A 27,533-nucleotide genomic window follows, 5' to 3' on the forward strand; every position below is an offset into this window, starting at 1 on the left:
TTCAACGGTTGTATCAATCTGGAGAGGGTTTTGAGGTAAACTTATTAAATTTAACCTGACAGCCAGTCTTCCACAAACAGAAACACGCTAATGGCTGCTTACATATGATTTCCTCAACCAATTAAGTGAACGCTGACTCTGTCAAGTAACTAGAGCTTTCTATCCAAGTGTGAAGGAAACCAACCCGTATTAACTGGGGTTTTTTTCTCCCGCTCCCAGTAAGTATATCTTATTTTATAACTGACCTTGCTTTCAACCTGATGGATACACATCATCTCAGTACAATTTGTCAGGGTCTTATTACTATTTTGTCTAGCCGATTCTTTCGGATAATCCTGAAACTACTGTTGGGGAAAAGCATGCATTCAACCTGCACTTAGCCTTTTGTTTTTCTTCACGCAGGCAGAAAACAAGCTGATTGAAACTGCTGGGGAATGTTCGGCCTTTATAAAAGAATATGTAGTGATGACTACTTAGACATTGACAACTAATCTCCTTCATTTTTAGCTCCATATATTAGAATAGGTCATGCATGAATCAATGCCCCCACACCCCTCCCCCCCGACTTCCCCACTGTAGCTTTTTATATGTAATGCATTTGTCTATTTTTAAGGGTGGTTAGACAATAGAGGGAGGAAAGGCAGGCCAGCACTATACCGGATGTTTTTTAGCAGCTCAGTGGATGTATTGTTCAGGTTGCTGCTGTTAATCGAATGGACACAAAGACCAAAAGCATCTTTTTAACAAACATACGGGTACTCAGTGTATAAGTGAGATCAAACCTGGGAGGAAACCATGTGGGCAAGATGGTTGCTTTCCCCCCAGTGCGATGCTGAATTTTAGCTCAATACATTCACAGATAGGTTTTTATTCCCGTCCCGTCAGTAATTCTTGTGGGGGCTGTTTTGGCTTTTAGACAGTGGAGAAGGCTGGGATGGGGGTGGGTGACCATGGCTCTGGTGCTCTGGCCTCAGACCAACGACAGGATGCCAAGCAGGCTGCCTGACACAGCTTGCAGGGGGCGGAGAAGTGTAGATCGTGCAGGGTGGGGTCTCAGAACTGCAGCAGCAAAGTGTGGTGAATCACTATTATATTGTACATACTGTTCTTGCGTATTGTACTTCCTGTTCTTACTGTTTGTTACATATCTGGGTTTGTCCCTGTTGGCTCCGCCCCTCGGGTTCAAGTATAAAGGTACCTAACCTCCAGCCCTGCCTCATTCTGGGACTGGCTGCCAGCAGGTATCTTTTAGCTGATTAAAGCCACAGTTTACTCTTCCAACTCTCGTCTGTCGTCATTGATGGTACATCAATTTAATCAGCTAAAATTTTACAATGGATCCATCGCTCAAGCCTGATCGCCTGGAGCTGGACCCCCAAGTAGCCGACGCCACTGCCACGTTTGAACACTGGCTAAGCTGCTTCGTATCTTACATTGATTCCTCTGCCGCCGCCGTCGCTGAGACCCACAAGCTGCGAGTCCTCAACTCCCGGGTGAGCCCGCAAGTTTTCCTTCTTATCAGAGATGCTACCTCGTGCAAGGACGCGATGACGCTGTTGAAGGGGCAGTATGTTAAGGAAGTCAACAAGGTGTACGCTAGGCATCTCCTTGCCACGAGGCGACAGTGCCCCGGAGAATCGCAAGCTGAATTGCTGCACACCTTGCGGGTACTCGACCAGAACTGCAGTTGTAAGGCGGTATCGGCTGTCAAGCACACCAAATTGCTGATCCGGGACGCCTATGTCGCAGGCATAAAATCTAATTACATCCGCCAGCGCCTACTCGAAGGAGGTACACTCGACCTCCAAGACACAGTACAACTCTCGGACTCGTTGGAAGTGGCCTTCCATAACATGGATGCCTACACCTCCAACCACGCGGCACCCTCGTGGGCGCCGCCATCACCCGACCAAGGGGCGCCGCAAGCCAGTGCCGCGCAGCGACCCGCCAACTCTGGATGCCCGAAATGTTACTTCTGTGGCCAGGGTAAGCACCCCAGACAACGCTGCCCAGCGAGGAACGCGATCTGCAACAGGTGCGGAAAGAAGGGCCACTTCTCTAAAGTCTGCCAGGCCTGACCTGTTTCTAAACCCAGCAGCGTTCTGTGTAGCCCGCGGGGACCACCCCCATCTTCCACGTCATCCGCCACGTGCGACCCGTGGGGGCCACCATCTTGGCCGCCATCTTCGACGCCACCCGCCACGTGCGACCCGTGGGGGCCACCATCTTGGCCGCCATCTTCGACGCCACCCGCCACGTGGGGGCCGCCATCTTCGATGCCATCCGCCACGTGCGACCCATGGGGGCCGCCATCTTGGAATCACCCCTCCGCCTCCCGGAACACCTGCTCACCAGATCGTACGCTGGCCTCCGCTACCCTCGATCAGCCCACCCACCTTCCGAAGCTCGCCTCCATCACCCTCGACCAATCTCGACCTCATCACATCACTAAATCCACGATGGCCGTCCGGATCAACGACCACGAGATGACCTGCCTCTTTGATTCCGGGAGCACGGAGAGTTTCATTCACCCAGATGAAACTAGTATGGCAGGGGGGTGGGCACGGGAGCAATAGGTCAGAAGGTGAGAGCATTGAGGGAGAACTAGGGAATAGGGACAGTGTGGCTCTGAGGCAGAGCAGACGGGGAGAAGTTGCTGAACACAGCGGGTCTGGTGGCCTGAAGTGCATATGTTTTAATGCAAGGAGCATTACGGGTAAGGCAGATGAACTTAGAGCTTGGATTACTACTTGGAACTATGATGTTGTTGCCATTACAGAGACCTGGTTGAGGGAAGGGCAGGATTGGCAGCTAAACGTTCCAGGATTTAGATGTTTCAGGCGGGATAGAGGGGGATGTAAAAGGGGAGGCGGAGTTGCGCTACTTGTTCGGGAGAATATCACAGCTATACTGCGAGAGGACACCTCAGAGGGCAGTGAGGCTATATGGGTAGAGATCAGGAATAAGAAGGGTGCAGTCACAATGTTGGGGGTATACTACAGGCCTCCCAACAGCCAGCGGGAGATAGAGGAGCAGATAGGTAGACAGATTTTGGAAAAGAGTAAAAACAACAGGGTTGTGGTGATGGGAGACTTCAACTTCCCCAATATTGACTGGGACTCACTTAGTGCCAGTGGCTTAGACGGGGCGGAGTTTGTAAGGAGCATCCAGGAGGGCTTCTTAAAACAATATGTAAACAGTCCAACTAGGGAAGGGGCGGTACTGGACCTGGTATTGGGGAATGAGCCCGGCCAGGTGGTAGATGTTTCAGTAGGGGAGCATTTCGGTAACAGTGACCACAATTCAGTAAGTTTTAAAGTACTGGTGGACAAGGATAAGAGTGGTCCGAGGATGAATGTGCTAAATTGGGGGAAGGCGAATTATAACAATATTAGGCGGGAACTGAAGAATATAGATTGGGGGCGGATGTTTGAGGGCAAATCAACATCTGACATGTGGGAGGCTTTCAAGTGTCAGTTGAAAGGAATACAGGACCGGCATGTTCCTGTGAGGAAGAAAGATAAATACGGCAATTTTCGGGAACCTTGGATGACGAGTGATATTGTAGGCCTCGTCAAAAAGAAAAAGGAGGCATTTGTCAGGGCTAAAAGGCTGGGAACAGACGAAGCCTGTGTGGCATATAAGGAAAGTAGGAAGGAACTTAAGCAAGGAGTCAGGAGGGCTAGAAGGGGTCATGAAAAGTCATTGGCAAATAGGGTTAAGGAAAATCCCAAGGCTTTTTACACGTACATAAAAAGCAAGAGGGTAGCCAGGGAAAGGGTTGGCCCACTGAAGGATAGGCAAGGGAATCTATGTGTGGAGCCAGAGGAAATGGGCGAGGTACTAAATGAATACTTTGCATCAGTATTCACCAAAGAGAAGGAATTGGTAGATGTTGAGTCTGGAGAAGGGGGTGTAGATAGCCTGGGTCACATTGTGATCCAAAATGACGAGGTGTTGGGTGTCTTAAAAAATATTAAGGTAGATAAGTCCCCAGAGCCTGATGGGATCTACCCCAGAATACTGAAGGAGGCTGGAGAGGAAATTGCTGAGGCCTTGACAGAAATCTTTGGATCCTCGCTGTCTTCAGGGGATGTCCCGGAGGACTGGAGAATAGCCAATGTTGTTCCTCTGTTTAAGAAGGGTAGCAAGGATAATCCCGGGAACTACAGGCCGGTGAGCCTTACTTCAGTGGTAGGGAAATTACTGGAGAGAATTCTTCGAGACAGGATCTACTCCCATTTGGAAGCAAATGGACGTATTAGTGAGAGGCAGCACGGTTTTGTGAAGGGCAGGTCGTGTCTCACTAACTTGATAGAGTTTTTCGAGGAGGTCACTAAGATGATTGATGCAGGTAGGGCAGTAGATGTTGTCTATATGGACTTCAGTAAGGCCTTTGACAAGGTCCCTCATGGTAGACTAGTACAAAAGGTGAAGTCACACGGGATCAGGGGTGAACTGGCAAGGTGGATACAGAACTGGCTAGGCCATAGAAGGCAGAGGGTAGCAATGGAGGGATGCTTTTCTAATTGGAGGGCTGTGACCAGTGGTGTTCCACAGGGATCAGTGTTGGGACCTTTGCTGTTTGTAGTATATATAAATGATTTGGAGGAAAATGTAACTGGTCTGATTAGTAAGTTTGCAGACGACACAAAGGTTGGTGGAATTGCGGATAGCGATGAGGACTGTCAGAGGATACAGCAGGATTTAGATTGTCTGGAGACTTGGGCGGAGAGATGGCAGATGGAGTTTAATCCGGACAAATGTGAGGTAATGCATTTTGGAAGGGCTAATGCAGGTAGGGAATATACAGTGAATGGTAGAACCCTCAAGAGTATTGAAAGTCAAAGAGATCTAGGAGTACAGGTCCACAGGTCATTGAAAGGGGCAACACAGGTGGAGAAGGTAGTCAAGAAGGCATACGGCATGCTTGCCTTCATTGGCCGGGGCATTGAGTATAAGAATTGGCAAGTCACGTTGCAGCTGTATAGAACCTTAGTTAGGCCACACTTGGAGTATAGTGTTCAATTCTGGTCGCCACACTACCAGAAGGATGTGGAGGCTTTAGAGAGGGTGCAGAAGAGATTTACCAGAATGTTGCCTGGTATGGAGGGCATAAGCTATGAGGAGCGATTGAATAAACTCGGTTTGTTCTCACTGGAACGAAGGAGGTTGAGGGGCGACCTGATAGAGGTATACAAAATTATGAGGGGCATAGACAGAGTGGATAGTCAGAGGCTTTTCCCCAGGGTAGAGGGGTCAATTACTAGGGGGCATAGGTTTAAGGTGAGAGGGGCAAGGTTTAGAGTAGATGTACCAGGCAAGTTTTTTACGCAGAGGGTAGTTGGTGCCTGGAACTCACTACCGGAGGAGGTAGTGGAAGCAGGGACGATAGGGACATTTAAGGGGCATCTTGACAAATATATGAATAGGATGGGAATAGAAGGATACGGACCCAGGAAGTGTAGAAGATTGTAGTTTAGTCGGGCAGTATGGTCGGCACGGGCTTGGAGGGCCGAAGGGCCTGTTCCTGTGCTGTACATTTCTTTGTTCTTTGTTCTTTGTTCAGATACAGTACGGCGCTGCTCCCTCCCAATTTTACCCGCGACCCAGAAAATCTCCCTGGCTTCCGATTCACATTCCGTGGGTACTGTGTCGCAACCCTTACAATACGGGGCATCGAGTACAAAAATGTCAAGCTCTACGTCCTCCCCAACTCTGCGCTGCCCTACTACTAGGTCTAGATTTCCAAAGCCACCTCAAAAGTCTTACCTTGGAATTCAATGGACCTCTGCCCCCTCTCACCGTCTGTAGCCTCTCGACCCTTAAGGTCGCCCCACCCCCGCTCTTTGCTAACCTCACCCCGGACTGTAAGTCCATCGCCACTAGGAGCAGACGATACAGTGCTCAGGACGAGGCCTTTACCAGGTCGGAGGTCCAGCGACTCCTGCGGGAAGGGATCATAGAGGCCAGTACTAGCCCCTGGAGAGCCCAAATGGTGGTCGTCAAAACTGGGGAGAAACACTGGATGGTCATCGACTACAGTCAGACCATCAACCGGTACACACAGCACGATGCGTACCCTCTCCCCCGCATATCTGACATGGTCAATCAGATTGCGCAGTACCGAGTCTTCTCCACTATTGACTTGAAGTCCGCGTACCACCTGCTCCCTATCCGCCCGGAGGACCGCCAATACACTGCCTTCGAGGCAGATGGCCGCCTCTACCACTTCTTCAGGGTTCCCTTCGGCGTCACCAATGGGGTCTCGGTCTTCCAACGGGAGATGGACCGAATGGTTGACCAGTATGGGCTGCGGGCCACATTCCCATATCTGGATAATGTCATCATCTGCGGCCATGACCAGCAGGACCATGATGCTAACCTCCAACATTTCCTCCACACCGCCAAGCTCCCTAACCTGACATACAATAAGGAGAAATGTGTTTTCCGCACAACCCGCCTAGCCATCCTTGGCTACGTTGTGGAAAACGGAATCCTAGGGCCCGATCCCGACCGCATGCACCCTCTCCTGGTTCTTCCACTCCCCACTGCCCCAAGGCCCTGAAGAGATGCCTGGGGTTCTTTTCCTATTATCCCAGTGGGTCCCCAATTATGCAGACAAGGCCCGCCCACTCATTAAATCCACCATTTTTCCCCTGATGGCTGAGGTGAGGCCCGCCAGGCCTTCAATCACATCAAAACAGATATTGTCAAATCCACGATGCACGCAGGTGGCGAGCGATGCGTCGGACTTTGCTCTGGCAGCTACCCTCAACTTGGCAGGCAGGCCTGTGGCTTTCTTCTCCCGTACCCTCCAGGGCTCCGAAATTCGACACTCCTCCGTCGAAAAGGAAGCCCAGGCCATTGTGGAAGCTGTGTGACATTGGAGGCATTACCTGGCCGGCAGGCGATTCACTCTCCTCACTGACCAAAGGTCGGTTGCCTTCATGTTTAACAATACGCAGTGGGGCTAGATCAAGAATGACAAGATCCTAAGGTGAAGGATCGAACACTCCACCTATAATTATGATATCTTGTATCGACCTGGGAAGCTCAATGAGCCCCCAGATGCCCTATCCTGTGCTACATGTGCCAGCACAGAAGTAGACTGACTTCGGGCCCTCCACAATGACCTCTGTCACCCGGGGGTCACCCGTTTTTTTCATTTTATCAAGGCCCGCAACCTGCCTTACTCCATCGAGGAGGTCAGGACCATGACCAGGGACTGCCAGGTCTGTGCGGAGTGCAAACCGCACTTCTATCGGCCGGATAGAGCACGCCTGGAAAAGGCCCCCCCCCCCCAACCCCCACTCCCCAACTTTGAGCGCCTCAGCATCGATTTCAAAGGGCCCCTCCTCTTCACTGACCTTAATGTCTACTTTCTCAACATCATTGATGAGTACTCACGTTTCCCTTTCACCATCCCGTGCCCTGATATGACCTCTGCCACAGTCATCAAAGCCCTGCACGGCCTCTTCACCTTGTTCGGTTTCCCCACTTACATCCATAGCGATCAGGGTTCCTCCTTCATGAGTGATGAGCTGCGTCAGTTCAGCAAGGGCATTGCCTCAAGCAGGACTACCAGCTACAACCCCCGGGGAAACGGACAGGTGGAGAGCGAGAACGCGACGGTCTGGAAGGCCGTCCTTCTTGCCCTACGGTCTAGAATGCTCCCTGTCTCCCACTGTCAGGAGGTCCTTCCCGATGCGCTCCACTCCATCCGGTCGCTCCTGTGTACCGCCACCAATGCGACACCTCACGAGAGAATGTTTGTCTTCCCCAGGATGTCCACCTCAGGGGTCTCGCTCCAGTCCTGGCTGACGGTTCCAAGGCCCGTCCTCCTCCGGAAGCATGCGAGGAGTCACAAGTCGGATCCCCTGGTCGAACGGGTCCTTCTGCTCCATGCTAACCCCCAATATGCCTACGTGGCACACCATGACGGGCGGGAGGACACAGTCTCCCTTCGGGACTTGGCACCTGCAGGTTCCCCAGCGACCATCGCCACTACCTCCGACTCTACACTGTCTCCCTCCGTTGCTACTCACGACTCTAAACCGTTTCCTTCCGTTGCTACTTATCTGGAAGACGATACGCTCCTGGATACACAGGCCTCAACACTTCATCCTCACCACAGCCGGGACTGAGGCGATCACAGTGGAAGGTTAAAGCCCCCGACAGACTCGATCTCTAATTCAACCCATCCACTTCACCCCCGCCGGACTCTTTTTAACAGTGGGTGAATGTGGTGAACCACTATTATATTGTACATACTGTTCTTACTTATTGTACTTCCTGTTCTTACTGTTAGTTACATGTCTGGGTTTGTCCCTGTTGGCTCCGCCCCTCGGGTTCAAGTATAAAGGTACCTAACCTCCAGCCTGCCCTCATTCTGGGACCGGCTGCCAGCAGGTATCTTTTAGCTGATTAAAGCCACAGTTTACTCTTCCGACTCTCGTCTGTCGTCATTGATGGTACATCACACAGGTTATTTTCCAGGGCTCTGAAGGGGAAGGAATTGCCTTCCCTTCTAATGCCCGTGAACCCAATCAAATCCAACATTGCACAAGCGCCAACCTATACCTAACCTGGACATTGTGGTCATATTTATCTCAGCACATCCGGATCTCCATATCAAAATAGGTCTGTTGTGTGAATCAAGTGGGAGCTCCGGGTACTCGGGTCCCCTTTAAAAATGATGCTTTTACATTGGTGTTAGAACCATTTAAAGTTACTGATCCCATCTTGAGGTCATTACCACGCTGTTATTGCCAGGCGAGGTCACGCAAGATCAGCTTTATTACATATGGAATAATTTCATTGCAACCAGTGTGTCAGATAATTTGGTTTCAAATTTACCTCAAGGTAAGTAATGTGCAATGTTGCGCTGGTGTTGATTTTGATAGTTCCCAGCCATTCCTAATGTAATTTACACAGCGAGGTCCCAAATACATGCAAAATAGTCTTGCATTTGTGATGGGATCAATAGGAACTGTTCTCACATCACGACAGCGCAGCAAACACGCAGCTCCCCCTGTGTTCATCAGTTTAGTCAGGGATAATAGATTACAGGGATCAGTGCCACAAGGCGCAGAACAGAGCTACAAGACAGCATCTGAGGACTGAAAAGTCAGAAGCGGTAAACAGGAGCAGCAGATTGTGGGGGTCAAATAAAATGGAGAGTACAGCTGAGGAATAAGAGCATCAAAAGTGCATCAACTACACATCTAATGTCATGACAATCGAATGCAAACAAATAGGAAATAAAAGGGAATTAACCGAGGCTGACAAATTAGGCTTCATAACACCCATACATATATTCGGTACAAAGAGTGCGGTTTCTGCTGTTTTGAGGGGACATTTTCTGGAAGTATTCAGAGTAGGCAGACGGTGAAATCATTTGATGGTAGTGCTGCCATTTGGGGCTCTCTGAATCACATTTCATCAGCAGGGCCCACTCCACCTTCACGATTTAATTGGATCATCAACCGCTTTCAGGTTGGATGCAGAGTGATTTCTCCTGACTCTTGCTGTGATTGTAAAGGCGTTTGATAGTTTCCAGAGCTGAAGTCTGCATTGGGTGCAGTGATCCAAGCTGCAGGATTTTATCCTGATTTCAAGGGCTCTGCAAGCATCACTAGCTCCCAGACATACGAGTGCAGCATTAGGCACTTCTCTTGGCCTAAAGCATTGCAGGAAGAATCAGTAGAGGTAACACAGAGAAAGACAGACTGCTTGAAGGGGGGGGAGGAGAGGAGTGGTGTGAGAAGAACTCTCAGCAGGACGTCTCTTCCATCCAGTATGCCCAATTTTCGAGCAATTTTCCTATCTGAACCTCAATAAGGAACAGTACCTCAGCTTCTCTTAAGGACATCCTCACTGAAATCTGCCATCAAGGCACAACTGAAGCCTTCAGAGCAGGGTGAGAAGGAAATCACCACTGGCCATGAACCTCTATTTGTAAGTCACCTTCCAAGCTGCAGCAAGTGATGTCTGCAACATCTTCCAATTTGCCATTCATTGCTGCACAACGTCGTTCATGAGGCTCTGTTTTCCAAGAGAGCTGAACATTCCATTTTCTCTTGTGAGATAGAAGCGGGCAGCATGGGAACATGGCCTCACAATGACTGATGGTTTTTCCAGAGTTCAGGGCGGTGCAGATGTTGCTTTGCAATTGCTGTATATGATCTCACAGATCTACCGCAACACTTCCTCAGTGTCCAGCTGCTGTGTGACCATGCAGTGCAGTACCCTGGCAGAAGTCTGCAACACTCCACTGTGACCGTTGAATTTGAGCCTCCATGATATTGGCTGCTGGGCGACGAGGTTCTATCCACTGGCCTGATAGCTGATGAATCCAGCGCGTAACCCATAGGCACATGGGCATCACGCATATAGCAAAACCATGCTGCCACACAAAATAGGATAGAGCAGATCACTGGAGAGTAAACAATGCCTCTGCTATCTGGACAGCCCTGGAGGAGGCCCAATGTACCTGGAAGAGTGGGCTGTTCAGTTTTGTGATGATCGCTTCGCGGTGCACAACCTCACCATGAGAGGATGGACGGTGAGTGCAAAATGAAAAACTCTGACCGTCTCTTTCTTAAGCAGTACTCAAGAGGACGATATGTTTTTGCTACCACTGCCACCCCTCAAATATACCCTCAGAATGTTGGACTGCTGACAGACAATGCGAGTCCCTTTGAACACCGGCATCTCCAGCTACAATGGCAACTCCGAATTTGGGTGGCAGCACATGGAGCTTGTATCACTCAAGCCTGAGCTTCGCCTGAAGCACTCAGTCGGTGAGTAATTTTCCTATGTTCTGCAATCGAAAGTGAAACATCAGCCGCCAGATATTGCACCATGCTTGGGTCCGCAAATGGAGTTGACTGCCACTTACATGCTGAAAAAGACAGGCTCCAAGCTCTGTCCAAAGCCATGTACAAAGTTGGTGTCAGAATCTTCTGTCCTTCTGAATATTGCAAGGAAGCTTTCTGGCAGACCTGCCAATGCACCAAACATTTCATTGTGCATACCATCATGCATTTTCTATAGCCTGTCTTATCAAGATTCTTAGCTGAGTCCTGTGCAGCTCAACTTATGTGTGAGCTCACCCTCGAGTGATCTAGCACCTATACTCCCCTTGTCCCCTCCCCTGACACGAAGACAATCATGCCCCAGTCATACCTCACAGACAGATCCTATCCAAGCTGCCCTTTGAATTAAACACCGCATCTGTGCCTGAGCTGGTGATTAGTGTAAGAGTGAGGACATCGTTTCTTCTTCAGAACTGTCTTCCTTCTCTTCCAGCTTCTGCTGTTCTAGCACTGCCTGACCAGATTGCAGTCCTCGGCTATCGGAAAGGAGAAAGGAGGGGACGTACGGAGTGCGTTAATTCACACCATCTGCTCCTTGTAAATGAGAAGAGATCGTGGGATGAAGGGAAAGTGGGATGTGCGGAAGTGGATCTGGGAGCAGCAAATCCCAACCGTTGACTGTTTCAGCCCTGCTGCTTGATCTGCAAGGGAGAGAACCGTGCCGGTGATTGTGATGCAATGTGTTTGAGTGATGAGTTTGTAGTGATTCAATAGCTATGGGATGTAGGTGTGAGGCTTGCAATAATGCTGTGTGTGAGAGAGGGAGCTGAAGCTATAAATGTTAGCAATGAGTCATGACCGATAAAGATTTTTGCTAGGTGAGTGATGGGGGTGTGGTGAATTGAGCCGTGCTTGAGGCTACTGGTGTTGCTGGAAGGATATAGCTTTTGAAGGTACATTCATTGGCCCTGACCACTTGTATGAGGCCATTGAATTACTTATAAGCACTGTGTCCAGATTCTCGGTGCTAGACCCCTGGCATTGACCTCCATGGTTCTCTGGAACCTCCTGAGGGATCTCCTGTAGATAGATGACACCTCTTCTCCTCTCCAACTCATCCATCAGGCCTCCAAGGCAGCATTGCAAAACCTTGGACGGCCACAGTTTTCCTTAGTGTCACATACCGGTAATGTTCCACATCACAATCCCCGAAAGATTAACTTCCAGGGGTGCTCAGCTACTGCAGCACACTGAGCACTGGCTGCATTCTGCAATCTGTTAAATTAGCAGACAGTAGAAAGTTTGTGCGCTAACTGAATTGAAAGCAACAGGCGCAGGGCAATTAAACATCGCAATGCACACACTCTTTTTCAGATATTAACAAATTTCACGGGCCAAGAAAGGTAAAGGTGGAGGAAATAAAAAGACAGACGTGAGTCAGAGATGAAAAAATAAAGAGGAAAAGAAAGTGTAAGAATGTAAAATAAGGGATAGTAATGGAGAAGTGCAAAAGCAAAGGGGAGAGAATTCCTTTTTCACCTTGAAAAAAATTATTTTTGTCCATATGTGAGTTAAATTAATAGAGGCAGACCATTTTATTGACTGACACTCTTTCAATTCAGCATTTAGCCTAAGCGGGCTATATTTCAAAACTGTCAAAAGCCCTAATCTCTGTAACCTTATCGTTAATCAGTTCCTTATAATCATTTTAGATAAAAAACATTTTAAAACAGATTTTGTTTTACAGCTCTCAGGTTAAAGGTCACTTAAAACTGCATTACTGTTTCAACCCAAGAGAAAATTCAACCAAAATAGATCCCAGGGTATTTTAACCTTTTGATTTTTTTCTGTAGACGAGATGGGGGGGCTGAAATAGCCTCTGAATCCCTGAAGTGTGAAGGGCTCGGCCTCAGGTCTTGGCTACTTCTCGAGGACAGGAGCATTTAAGTATTTTGTGGCAGCATCTGAGGTGCATAGACAGAATATGTTTCGGGGTACTTGCCACGCTAAAGTTCAGCCGCCGACCCAGATTGAAAATTTTCGAATCAAACCTAAGGAAGTTTAATTTTTGAAATTTGGACCTTTGCCTTATTGTTGAGAAGTCTTCCGTATCTCAGTCCTGAGCAACACTGGATGCCAGGAACGCACAGGCATCATTTATTGTGATTGGTGATATTACGACAAAGATGCACTCAGGCTCCCAGATGCGTCATGTCCAGCAAAAGAACTGGGACAGGGGCAGAAACGGGTAGAAACCTGGTGTACCCCAGTCCCTGCCTCATTTGTAGTCCAGTTTGCCCGGATTATGTCTTGCTCATGCACAAACATTGTAGAACTTTGGAAGAAATATCTCACAGACCAAGTATATACAACAATAAAAGTAAAGACTTTGCAGACAGCTATTACTAGACAGTTGACACTCAACAATGATTATTTCCAGCCCGCAGCACGTTGATTCTATAATCACGACACTAAAGTGTGTATTTTTTACATAGAGCATTGTGATTTTTAGAATTATTATAATCATTATTCTTGTTAGGCAAAATTACAACATAGTAACAATGATTGACAGCAAGGAACAATTAAAATTATTGATCCTATTTTTCCTCACCCCCCTAGTATTTTAATTCCTTGACTAAGTTATGGATTGCTTTGCATTGACTAATGCATTCGGTGCTTTAAAGATCAAACAGCAGGAGATGGACCTTCATGAAAAGAGACAAATGAAGTGTCAAGTGTAACTTGCTCGCCTGGTGGGCTGCCCAGCCTAGAGCCGAAGAACTGGGAATACAAAATCATTCACATGCATAAGCTGGAGTGCTAGCTCCAACAGTGTGTCAGCCCTTTCTGCCACAGTACGCACTTGTAATACTTTATCAAAATAACTCCAGTCATAGTAGAGACAAGCACCAAATCAAATTGCAAATTAGAATCAATCCAAAAGGCAGGTTTAGGGATCAGTAGAGAATAGCTTCTGAGGGGCAATGGCATCAGCTCTCCCTTGAGTGCATCCCTCACGTATCGGAGCTCACTGTCCATCGCCTACTGACTCAATAACATAACCCGAGGAATGTAATAATAGCATAAAAACTTGTCAAGTGCATTTCTTCAGTTTTTGAATAATATGACTAGACCAACACTCTGCTAAGGCAAGACCAAAGCCAATGAAAATGGTGATACACAACTCTCCCAGCATGGAGTCTTGACCAGCTGCAACACATGGAGGAAATGAAGATAAGCAAGATCATACCAACAACACCAGTTCAGAAAATAACCTTGTTTATGTTATCTGCTATGTTATTTAAACTTAATAACATTGCAGGATTCTCCAAGGCGGCCTATGTCTTATGGTCTTATGGGTTATGGGGATAAGAAAGGATCGTGGAGTTGAAGATTATCACATCAGGGGCGACATTCTCCGACCCCCCCGCCGGGTCGGAGAATCGCCGGGGGCTGCCGTGAATCCCGCCCTCGCCGGTTGCCGAAGTCTCCGGCACCAGAGATTCGGCAGGGGCGGGAATCGCGCCGCGCCGCTCAATTCTCCGGCCCAGATGGGCCGAAGTCCCGCCGATAAATTGCCTGTCGCGCCGGCGTGGATTAAACCACCTTTTGAACGGCGGGACAAGGCGGCGTGGGCGGGCTCCGGGGTCCTGGGGGTGGGGGGCGTGGGGCGATCTGGCCCCAGGGGGTGCCCCCACGGTGGCCTGGCCCGCGATCAGGGCCCACCGATCCGCGGGCGGGCCTGTGCCGTGGGGGCACTCTTTCCCTTCCGCCTCCGCCACGGTCTCCACCATGGCGGAGGTGGAAGAGACTCCCTCCACTGCGCATGCGTGGGAAACTGTCAGCGGCCGCTGACGCTCCCGCGCATGCGCCGCCCGGGGATGTCATTTCCGCGCCAGCTGGCGGGGCAACAAAGGCCGTTTCCGCCAGCTGGCGGGGCGGAAATTCCTCCGGCGTCAGCCTAGCCCCTCAATGTTGGGGCTGGGCCCCCAAAGATGCGGAGCATTCCGCACCTTTGAGGCGGCGCGATGCCCGTCTGATTGGCGCCGTTTTGGGCGCCAGTCGGCGGCCATCGTGCCGTTTCGGGAGAATTTCGCCCCAGATCAGTCATAATCGCATTGAATGATGGCGCAGACTGAGCGGGCCGGATGGCCTACTTCTGCCCTTACGTCTCATGGTCTTGTGGCTTCTTAGTCTTGTCATTATCGGTCATCCCATATCCGGTAACAGCAGTCAGAATTGATTTGTAATTTGTATCAAAACTACATTTTAAACCCTCAGCTTTCGTAAAGCATGTTTTTACAAGGGTTCAGTGGTCAGGCACAACTTGACTCTTTGTGAGTGCAGGAAGATTCACATCAGTTTCCACCATGAGCCGTGCACCTTTTTGGATAAGATCCTCTGTGATACCCGAGTGATATCCTGGAAACTTGTAACAATGAATTTCGCGAAGTACAAAAACTGGACTGAACCATAACACCATTATAAACTCTCAGAGCCTCTATACACAGAAGGCTATGGAGGGCAAATCACTGAATAGATCTAAGAAAGAAATAGATAGATTTCTAGACGCTACAGGTGTCATGAGCTATGGGGAGAGCATGTGAGTTTGGCATTGAGGTCGGGGATCAACCATGATCGTTTTGAATGGCGGAGCCAAATGGCCTGATCCTGCTGCTATTTTCTTTGTATCTCTGAGCGCGATCCAACAGCCTTGCTGCACCCGTAAAGCAGCTCACCGCAGCGCAGCGTGGCTGTCGAAAGCTGGGAATCCCCGCTCCCGGGATCTGCCCAGCTCACCATGCCTCGCGAGGTCCAGTGCGATCTCATTGTGATGTGAATTCCACCAGCAATGGGCGGGATCACTTTTCGGCAAATCTGCATATTAAAGCGAGGCAGTAAACCTCACACCAATGTGCAGATTCCCGATGTACCTGAGACTTTGGGATTCAAGCCCTTCGTCTCAGAGGTGTCAGGTGAGTGCCGCTCAGCACTGATTCCCACTTGTGGGGGCCTCCCAGAGGATCGGAGGCTGGGGACCCTCCCATAATGAATTTGGGCTGGGAGAAGGTCGGGGATTGTTTTGGTTGCCTCGGAGATTGTGAATTTTTAAATGGTCCCGATCTCTCACTACAAAGCTTAGCTTCCCAGTGTACAGAACGGGCTATGTGCGGCCTCGGCCGTGCATTCCCCGTTCAGGCCACTTATTCAACGCGAGTCGCATTGAATAGCCATTTGTTTCTCGACTCTGCGAGCGCCAAGAAACACGCAGTTAAACACGCTCGCTTGGGGACTGTGTTCCCCTTTGGGAGAATCACGCCCTATGTCAATATTGATTTCATAGCTGTCCTCCTCAAAAGATGTATGAGCGCTGGGTGTTCACTTAGAATTTCTGTGGTAACTTAATGGCCGGTATCAGATCCGCGTCCTGTCATAGTCCCTGCCTCATTTTTCTTTCCAGTGATTTTAGTGTCGGTCGGTGGTGGGTATAACTGACAACTGAACTTGTATCACCCTAATCATACCACCATCGAATGTTCAAATGACCCTCTTGCTCACTAATAACCAGTAAACGCTGTGGCTTTCGCAATAACTTTGGCATATTTCAATGACGATGCTTTCTTTGTTAATAACATAAGTTAAGCGGATTGGTTACACAAAAACACTATATATGTATTATTATCATAAATGTCAAGGCTTTATATCCAGCAATCAGAAAATAAAACTGAAATCAATACTTTTCACCAGCAACCTCCATTAGGATTTGCTCAGTGTAAGGTCATGATGTGTCCCAGCTGTATAGACTGACCATTTTTGTTACCAAGTATCATCACCATGGAGATCGTTCTCATTTAAATATTTGAGAGACCCTTGTGCTGCTAATATGCCTCCTGTTTAGTGTTCCTTCAAAAAAAAATGTATTAAATAATCTATATTCATTGTGGAGTGGTTGGTAAAAGAATATGCAAATCAAGACATGGCATCAGAAGAAATGACCTGCATGTCAGTAGCTGAAACATAAAGAGTATATTTTATGCCTACTGAGCATCAGGGTCTATATGAAGTAAAATATAATGATTATCTAGAGTCACTAAGATGGATTAAAATTCTATTATTCCTTTTGGACGGTCCAAAGACCAAGCAGTACAAATTATTAAAGCGACATAAAATAATTCTCAGTGATATTCGTGGAACCAGAATCGACACAGAACAAAAGCAGAATATGAGTCAATTTAATTTATTTTCTTATTTCATAATATTGGCTGATCAGAAGGCAAAAGGTTATGTATTATCTCATGCGCCATTTAGGTTATTGAGTAACATAAGCAGCCTTCAATAGCTCTTTGTCATCCTTACAGGAGAACTAGGTAAACAATACCATGGTGACACACTGTTTACCATCCTTTTTTTGCCTGCATGCAGTCAAACCGCTGAGCAAAAGATTTTAAATGTGAGCCCTTGGTGCAGAAATCTTGATGGTTGAGCAGATTTACCTAACTGTACCAACGTACCTCAGCATTATCTGATGTATGTAAGGTGCCGAATATCCCAGATATCTCATTACTTTGCAAAAGGCTTTTTATAATAAGATAACAGCTGATATTTCCCAATGTACTTACTATTATGTGACCCAGCTGGCAGTAGGTACAAGTTAGCTAATTTTATCTTGTGCCGCCTTCATCGGTCACTTGCTTCGATCACCAGTGTTAGCTTGTCTCAGCTTCTTTTGGCTTGCCTTGGTTGGTTTGTGTGTTCAAGTTTTGCAATACAAGTTCTTCAGGACATAATCCAGGTTGACATTCCAGCACAGCACAAAGGAACTGGCTGCTTTGTCTAAACAAAGACCTTTGTCTGCCTATTCTAGTGGTTCAGGTAGTGAGGTTAAAGGCCAAAGAACTGTTCTCCCAGGATCCGAGTGAACGTTCTTCCCTTGACTAACGCCATTAAAAACAAATTCAGCTCATTGCCTTCAATGGTATTATGTTGTGTGAAAGCCTTTTACCATTGCTAAATAACTGCCATACCAAAACAACAGTAGTCAACAGCAGTAAAACACTAATAAGAACAGGAAATGCTGGATAAGCTCTGCAGGTCTGGCAGCATCTGTGGAGAGAAACAGAGTCAATATTTTGAGTCCAAATGACTCTTCTACAGAACTGAAGAGAGCAGAAATGTAATGAATTATATAGTAGGAGAGGTGGGTGGAGGAGGTGGGGCAGAATAGAAGAACACGGATGGATCGGGGCAAAGGAGAGATTTGCAAAGGTGTCATTGACAAAGGGGAGTGTTACTCGCGCCATTAAGGTATGAAGGGTGCTCTTAGTAAAAGGTAAGATATCAGCATTTGTTAGCGGGAGCAAAACTGAACAACAAGGGTTTAAGGCCACAAAGGAATCCACACCAAACCGTTCACAGAAGCTTAGCTTATTTACAATAATTATTATTTACATCACACGGTAGATCCCAACTGGGTCACGTTGCTGGTGCCTAACTGGCCGACTCTTTCTATCATCCAACTATGCATTGTTTAGAGGTAGCCTGCCCCTTTAACGGGGCAACTTGTATTCTGCAAGATTCAGGGAGAGATTACTTGTTCCCACCCCATGAGATACTTTGCGAGTTATAACCAAGGGACTGGTGACCATGGAAGGGAGGGGTGGGGTTATGTTGGGGCCGGCCAAGGGAACTGAAAAACAACAAACAACAACCTACAAAATAGGGGTCAAGATGGAAGGGAAAGGTCACAGCCGGAAGTTGTTGAAATCAATGTTGAATCCGGAAGGCTGTGACGTGCCTAATCGGAAGATGAAGTTCTTCCGGTTTGCGTTGGGCATCTCTGGAGCATTGCGACAGGCTGAGAACGGACATGTGGGCCTGATAACAAGATACTGAGTTGAAATGGTAACTCATGATAACCAAAAGGCTGGGGTAATGCTGCAGCCAGAGCGAAGGTTCCACAAAGCGGTCATCCAGTCTGTGTTTAGTCTCCCCACTGTAGAGGAGACCGCATTGGGAGCAGCGAATACAATAGACCAAACTGAAGGAGGTGCAAGTGAAACATTGCTTCACCGGAAAGAGGTTTTTGGGTCCTTGGACAGTGAGGAGGGAGGAGGTAAAGGGGCAGGTGTTGCACCTTCTGCAATTGCATGATAAGGTGCTGTGGGAAGGGGCTGAATGGTTTGCCGCTTATTACTTTAAATTAGTAAATATTTCACTGAAGTAACTTAATAATGAAGGAAATAAAAAAGAGCAACATCAGGATTGAAGTAAGGTCACAGAATTCTCATTAGCACAGTTACTGGCAAGTCAATAACAACTAAAAACACAAGTCAATCAACATAATTGGAGAGGAAATGGAACAGATGCATTAGTCATAAGATAGTTCATCGAATTTTACAGGATATGAAAGATGCCATTCAGCCCATAATACCAATGCCTGCATTCTGAAAGGACTGTCCCAGTCCCCTGTCCTTACACCACAGTCTTTATAATTTATTTTCCTTTTCCTTTTCAAGTAGTTCCTTCTGAAAGATTATTGGAGTTTCTGTCTCTCTTTCTCATAAAGACATTCCAGGAGGTTAATTCCTAGGCAGACAGCAGCAGAGAATGATAAAGGTGGTAAAATTACATTGTGTGAGCCAGATGAGGATGTGATGATTGCTCCGCCATGTTGGAGAAGAGTATAATATAATCTTTATTATTGTAACAAGGAGGCTTACATTCATGAAGTTACTGTGAAAAGTCCCTAGTCGTCACATTCTGGCACCTGTTCGGGTATACTGAGGGAGAATTAAGAATGTCCGATTAACCTAACAAACATGTCTTTCGGGACTTGGGGGAAACCAGAGCACCCGGAATAAACCCACACAGACACAGGAGAACGTGCTGACTCCGCACAGTGACCCAAGCAGGAATCAAACCTGGGATCCTGGTGCTGCGAAGCAGCAATGCTAACCACTGTGCTACTGTGCAATGTGGGCTAACGCTGCACTGAATGCCTCTCCTCTTTGTAATTCCCCCCAAATCACCTATTCTCTCAGATACACTAGACTCCAGGCTACACCTCCAGAGCTGGCATCAAGATGTCCATTTGGCACCCACAGCCCAATGCTTGTTAACGAGACCTGGCCCTGTAAATTCTCTCTCGCTGGTCCTTCACTTGAGAGTTAGAATCTGCTGCATTGTCATATTTATGGAATTCGAATTGTTTCAGCATCTCCCTTATCACTTAGCTTTTCTCCTTTTCCAAGGAGGTAAATATTTGCAAGGTACATTTGCATGAAAGCAAAGAAGCAGAAGCAGCAAATGAGCCATGTTAAAACATATCATCTCAACCCTTTGATTACATTATTGCCTTGCTTCCCTGCGACAGTCATTGCCCAGTATGTTTTAGATTTCTACCAGTCATAAATGATAGATGATGGCTCATCTGAAAAGAAAATTCAGAATTTATCAAAACTGGCAGAACATAATATTGGACATCCCTGACTACCAGAAATATGAAATTAGAGCCTCCACAAGTAAATAAAACTAATCAATAAGTATGTATTGAAGTCACCATGAATTGAAGGCATGGGAAATATGTATAAATCAATCTATAATAATTTATATAAACCTTTCAGTTGTTTTATATGGACATCTGCTCACACATTATTGATGATGTACAAATTATGCAAAATATTTTACATTCCTGTGATGTTTCCTCTTTCTTCACTTTACTCTGAGAAGCTGTCGTACAGCAACTCCAATTGTTGAGATAAGATTCATTTGAAGTTTCCCATACACAAAAACCCTTCGCATTGTCAAAAGATTCCTACTGAGTCCCTGGCTGATGGACAAATTGAAAATATGTTGAAATAAAATGTGATTTTAAATTGATTTTTATTACCTTCAACCTTCTCATACTGTGTGGCGAAGCAGGATTGAAATATGTGCAGGGATAGTGGGGAATTCATAACCCCACAAAATCGAATATAAGATGAAAGAACTCTAAAATAGCATTCATCTTCACAAAACGAAAATATTGACTGTGTAGAAAATAATAGAAAAGAGTTTCCTGGCGCTGTGTAGAGTCCGATGTTAACTCACTCAAATTCCATTCACTTATATAGTTAGAATCAGGCCCATGACTTTACCAGTTGGCTCTAGGGCCTTGCGCACACAACAGGCGCGCCGCTGAACTATATGTTTAATGGGGCATTTCACAGCCTCTGTAACGACGAGAAACACCCCGCTATCCAACGACACTTTCCTTTTTTTCCCCTTGGGGAGTTTCTCTGCGCCGAGGCCGCACTTAGAGAGATTTCCTGCTGACGAGCAAAAGCAGATCTGGGCTTCCCCGGTATTTCCCCTCCCCCACCTTTCAGGCCCCCCCATGCTCTTTTGACCCCCCCCCCTCCCCCTCCCCCACAACCCCAATCTTGGGGAGGCCCCCGGGAACCCCTCCTCACCCCTCCTCTACATCGCAAAGCCCGGACCCAACCCCTGGCAGTGCCAACCTGGCATCCTGGCACTGTAAGCCTGGCACCCTGGCAGTGTCACCCGGGTACCCTGGCAGTGGTGGCACTGACTGGGTCTCCAGGTGGCACTGGCAGGGTGCCATGCTGGCAGTGCCAAGGTGCCCAAGTGACAAGTAGAGTGCTGGGGTACCACCCTGACTTGCCCCCGATCTCCTGGGGTCTCCAATGGCCTGGTAGACCCACACCCCCCCAGGTGCTGTTACGACAGCTCCATGCTTGTGTGGCGCAGTACTAAAGGGCGCCTTGGCGAGCTCTCATGGGCACAGCAAGTGAGCCCTGGCACCGGGTGAATCCGTCGTCTGGGTGTTCCGGCTCATTTAAATATTCAGACCTGGATCACATCCAATGAGGACGAGATTCAGATCTCCCAGGTGCCGCGAGTCATGGTCACTCACTCGAGGTTTTGCATCCAGCGTGGAGCCCAATTTGGGACTTGCGGATTCGCGCCAGGCGCAACGAGATAATTAAATTGGGCACCGCAACTGCTTTTCCCAGAAATGCCAATGTCAATAGTTGGCAGCAAACTACCAGCTGAAAGACAGGCAGTCAGCAATTGGTGATGGTGGGGAGGAGGGGCAATAATAATAATCTATAATCTTTATTAGTGTCACTAGTAGGCTTACATTAACACTGCAATGAAGTTACTGTGAAAATCCCCTAGTTGCCACATTCCAGCACCTGTTCGGGTAAACTGACGGGGAATTCAGAATGTCCAATTCACCTAACAAGCACGTCTTTCAGGACTTGTGGGAGGAATCTGGAGCACCCGGAGGAAAGCCACGCAGACACGGGGGGAACGTGCAGACTCCGCACAGTCAGAGACCCAAGCCGGGAATCGAACCTGGGACCCTGGAGCTGTGAAGCAACAGTGCTAACCACTGGATAGCAAACCTTAGACATTTAATTAACACCTGATGCAATTTACACTACACTGCACACTCCACCCATTTGTACCAGGTCTTGTGTAGCCCAGCCAACAGCACTAACCTCTCTCGAAATGTCCGAGAGAACGTTCAATTTTTCTTGCTCAGATGTTGCCCTCCTCTCACAAGTCCAACCTGCCACCAGGCTCGACCTAGAGGATGACCGATTAACTGTCCCCCCAACAGCAGCCAAGCTGCAACAGGATGCCTGCAGCTCACCGATGGCCTGCAAATGAGGCTCAGACCTCAGAGTGGCTCGGGCCTCATGAATGGGCAGGTCGAGCGGCTGCCCATCAACTTTACTTCTGTCATGGCCAGAGAACTCAAAATCATTGATAATGCGAACATCATATCCAATTCTATCTGAATAACAGGTCTTTCCACAGAACCTCTAGTTCATTGGTTGCTGAGACCACATTGACATTCTAATGTTAACAGACTTTAGGACACATGCTAAGAATTCTCTGCTGGCAACAGGCTCTCAGGTAGCCAGCTGTGACCATAAAACAAGTCTAATTCGCATTTATATTCCGGAAACAGTTCTGAATATGAGCCTCAGGGCGGGATTCTCTGATCCTGATGCTAAGTGTTGACGCCGTCGTAAACACCGTCGCATTTCCTGATGGCGTCAACATGGCCTCAGGATCAGCAATTCTGGCCCTTACGCGGCACTGGAGCGACCTTCGCTGCTCCAGCTGCTGATCTCGGCGTCAACTGGGCGCCGCATGGTCTGCGCATGCACAGTGGCACCAGCGTCAACGTGCGCATGCGCGGTGGCTCCCTTCTCCGCGCCAGCCCCGATGCAACATGGCGTTGGGCTACAGGGGCCAGTGCAGAAGAAAGGAGGCCCCCAGCCCGGGAAGCCGTCCGCCGATCGGTGGACCCCCGATCGCGGGCCAGGCCACAGCAGAGGCCCCACCCAGAGTCACCCCCACCCAGAGTCCCCCCCCCCCCCCCCCCCCCCCGCCCACCACAGGCCACCCCCGAACCCTTCCACACCGAGGTCCCGCCGGCTAAGAGCAGGTTAGGACAGCGCCGGCGGGACTTGCGTTTTTCGGTACGGCATTGGATGTGGAGTTACATGTAGGCCAGACCAGGTAAGGGTGGCAGATTTCCTTCCCAAAAGGACATTAGTGAACCAGATAGGTTTTTACAACAATTGTTTCATGGTTGTCATTTGACTTTTTTAATTGCAGATTTTTATTGAATTCAAATTTCGCCATCTGCCTTGGTGGGATTTGAACCTGGGTCACCAGAGTATTAGTCTGCATTTCCAGAATACTATTCTAGTGGCAATACCACTATGCGTGCTGGAAATATGATATAAAAACATTAAATACTGGAAGAAATCAGCGGGTCAAGCAACATCCATTTATATTTCTGAGTTGTTGCCACAGCAACTGGAATGACCTCAGCATGAGGTCAGTTGGTTGATGTGCAGTTTGCTTTTCACTTGCAGTTTACAACTATGAAGCCAGCAACTGCATCTCACCAATTGCCAGGGACAGGATTCACAGTGCTTGCATGGCCTGCGTGGACAAGCGAAGCTCATCACGTGAGGTCAAACATCTGGCCATCTCTGCCTCTGGCAGCAAGGCGGAGTTCTGGTTATGCTGCTATGGAGGATGGCACTCCTGTCGGAGTACTCGCAGGTACCACCTTTTAATGATACGCGTGGCCCCTGCTCGCGAGCAGCGACACCTCATTTACCTTGTCAACAGAAAAGCACCAGTGCACAGGCAGCAATAATCACTGCAGTCACTGTTCAAAAGGCAGCCTCAGGTATCAAGGAATCACTTCTCCTGACAATGACAATGGTGACAGGTTTTCGGAACGCTATGATTAAATGAAATGTGGGGAATTTGATAATTCCCATAGAAAGTAGCCTGCCAGGAATTATGGGAATCTGCTTAAACGATAACCCTGCCAGAAGACATATTTACTTTGATTACATTTATTGCACCATTGAGAACTCATAATAATGCAAGTCTAAAATGTGAGGTTTCCTTCTACAATTTGGATGACGAAAACCAATATCATTAGAAAACAGATCTAAGTTGGTGTGCAATAATGATCATGCGAAGCCATTCATAGGACTAATGTGAGGGGGAGATGATGAACACCATCAAATAGATAATGCAGAAAATTGTTTTTAGAAGTGCTGTGATGCTGGAATATAGCACATTTGCAACCTATGATCCCTGCCCCCGTGAAGATTACCTTTTCAAAATGATTTGCAATAATTTGACACCACGGACAAAAACCTATTCAGTCCATCATGGGGAGCTTGCACTGGCCTATATAAATGATGGAATAACTGTTTGAACAGGAAGGCCCGACTATTGCAAATCTGTCTTCCAAATGTGAAATATATGCAATATGTGAATTAATTACCAGTGAATTTAAAGTATACACTTAAGGATCCAAAATCCATTTTTTTTTTTTACCTATTCTTCAAATTACCGTAATGGCTATTCAGCAATATCTCTGTGGAACTAGCTTTGCACTTCAGCCAACTAGATAATTATGAACTGTAAAACGTGTTCAAATTTTACTGCAGCACCTATAGTATGTCACACTATTTATTGTTTCCTACTTTATCATTTTAATAGACCTTTAAATTTATACAGTCAACCTTTCTTCATGAATTTGCTTCCTTCAAACGCCGCCACACCCCCCACACCCCCCGGACTGTTTTGTCGAAGGTGCCGCTGCTGAACTCACGTCGCCATTCTGTTAGTGATAAAACTGGCCCAGCTGTAGGGAGGGTGCCTGCAAGCCTGCTCATCTGTACTATGAGCTGGAGATTAATGGAAGCAAAGGTGAGAGAAGAAATTCCAAAAGCGGTAAAACTGAGATTGAAAAGTGTACATTTGGATTCGGTCATTGTTATGAATAATTCAGCAAGTCCATTTACATTAATTTTTTAAACTTCAATTTCAAGTGATTTATAATAAAGTAGCTGCACTGGAGGGTGTGATTATAGCTTTGTTGCACATATCTAGTTAATATCTTGGGTGTGCTAGGCAAAGAGCACTGGATGACAGAACTGTTTCTAATTGTCACATTTCTGTTATCTATATACAGCACCGAGTGTAGCATACGCTGCCAACAGTCTTCGCAGATCTATAACACGCAGCACTTAACAATGAGTGTTCTTCAAGTGGACAAAGGATAGAACTTCTCATGCCTGGGCTGAATGAACAGCCTTGAACTTTTGCAGCTATATTTTCCTGCATTATTATTCTAGCATAGCACAAGCATAAACAATTACTTGTCTAATTCTGAGCTAAGGTAAGTGGAGAAAGGAAATTATAGCCCTTGCTTCTGCAGCTCTGGCTAGCTCACAAGGGAGCACCAAAAGAAAAATATCCGGAAGGAATCAAATCCTTTGATATGGAAATAGAACATAGAACATAGAAAATACAGCACGGAGCCACGCTAGTTTACTTCAGGAAGATCTGCCTGTCAGACTTCGGAAAGATTTCATTTGACTGTTAAAAATTTGTCAAGGGACCACTCAAAGGGTTTTGTCAGGAATTTCAAACTCTTCTAATTTTTTGATGGCCAAAAGACAACTGTGCGCATGTGTGTTCTTTCTAACCAGCTTAATCTCCCAGAAGATACATCACTGTGTTCTCAGAATCATAGATTCTACATTTTAGCGCGTATTTGTTACAATGGCTATTCAATTAGAAAATACAACACCCAGAGGACAGACTGGTTTGAATTCTATGTATTCATAAGATGCGTTCAACAATGGCAAGTTTGCTTTTACACGGTAGCACAGTAAACACAGTAGTTAGCACGGTTGCTTCACAGTGCCTTGGTCCCAGGTTTGATTCCCCAGCTTCGGTCACTGTGCGGAGTCTGCACGTTCTCCTCGTGTCTGCGTGGGTTTCCTCCGGGTGCTCCGGTTTCCTCCCATAGTCCAAAGATGTGCAGGTTAGGTGGATTGGCCATGCTAAAATTGCCCTTCGTGTCCAAAAAAGGGTTAGTGTGGGGTTTCTGGGGTTACGGGGATAGTGTGGCTTAAGTGGGGTATTCTTTACAAGGACTGGTGCAGACTCGATGGGCAGAATGGCCTCCTTCTGCTCTGTAAATTCTGTGTTCTATTTCTTGTTTCTCACCTGAAAAGGTGGTGGGCCATCACCCTCACCTTGATCGACTGCATTCTTTATCATATTAGTGTTAAGGTAAATGTCTCTCCTTCATCTTAAAAGGATGCTTAATAAAACATGTTTTGGTTGGCTGAATGATTTCTAATGTGCATGAGCCGACAGACCAAAAGTGCAGATAACTTGGTAGCAATCGGTGGTAAATTGGCAGTATCTCTAAGATGCAACTTCAATGACTAATGTCAGTAATAAGCATGTATCTTACTCCCTGGTTGTTTCTGTATTGCCTACATGTCCTGCCACTCCAGTGGATGCTGCTAATTCTGCACTCTCAGATTTTCAATCTGGGGCGAAATTCTCCATTATCAGCGCAAAGTCCGCCGATCGGCGCAAAAAACGGCGAAATTCGACCTGCATCACGCCGCCAAAAACGTCGCGAAGTCTCCGGCCCGAAATGGGCTAGCAGCGACGTGACGGGATCCGCGCTTGCTCACGTGGTTCACGCCGTGCAGTGTCATACACGCCGCACGGCGGTGACGGCTCATAAGGACGCGCTGCTCCCCCCACCCGACCGGAACACCCGACCGGAACACCCGACCGGATGGCCGCCCGCCGCTCAGCCCCAAGGTTCCAGTCACGCGATGTGGAGGGCGCTCCTGGACGCAGTGGAGGCAGAGGAGGGAGGCCCTGTATCCCGGCACGGCCGCAGAGTTGCCCCACGCCACAGCCGGCGTCTGTGGAGGGAGGTGGCAGAGGGCCGTCACCGCTGTGGCCCTGACACCACGGACAGGCACCCAGTGCCACAAGAAGGTGAACGACCTCGTCAGAGCAGCCAGGGTGAGCCTCCCCCCCCCCCCTGCACCTGCCATAGTCCATATCCCCCTCCCCCCATATCCCCCCCTCCCCCCCATATCCCCCTCCCCCATATCCCCCTCCCCCCATATCCCCCTCCCCATATCCCCCCTCCCCACATTCCCCCCTCCCCATATCCCCCTCCCCATCACCCCCCATATCCCCCTCCCCCATATCCCCCCTCCCCATATCCCCATCCCCCATATCCTCCCCATCTCCATATCCCCCCTCCCCCAATTATCCCCCCTCCCCCATATCCCCACGTGAATCCAGCCCTAACCTTAACCTCTGCAATACACG

At 47.9% G+C, this 27,533-nt stretch overlaps 1 long non-coding RNA gene across 1 annotated transcript; it reads left to right on the plus strand.

The window, feature by feature from the left end:
* Window positions 1-26,233, plus strand: LOC140407904 (uncharacterized). Its single transcript, XR_011939877.1, has 4 exons — window positions 1-218; window positions 23,723-23,915; window positions 24,876-25,085; window positions 25,351-26,233. It is a non-coding gene; the product is annotated as an uncharacterized lncRNA (long non-coding RNA).
* Window positions 26,234-27,533: the final 1,300 nt, after the last annotated feature.

The sequence above is a fragment of the Scyliorhinus torazame genome, chromosome 2 (assembly GCF_047496885.1).
Source record: "Scyliorhinus torazame isolate Kashiwa2021f chromosome 2, sScyTor2.1, whole genome shotgun sequence".
In the NCBI taxonomy this organism is placed as follows: domain Eukaryota; kingdom Metazoa; phylum Chordata; class Chondrichthyes; order Carcharhiniformes; family Scyliorhinidae; genus Scyliorhinus; species Scyliorhinus torazame.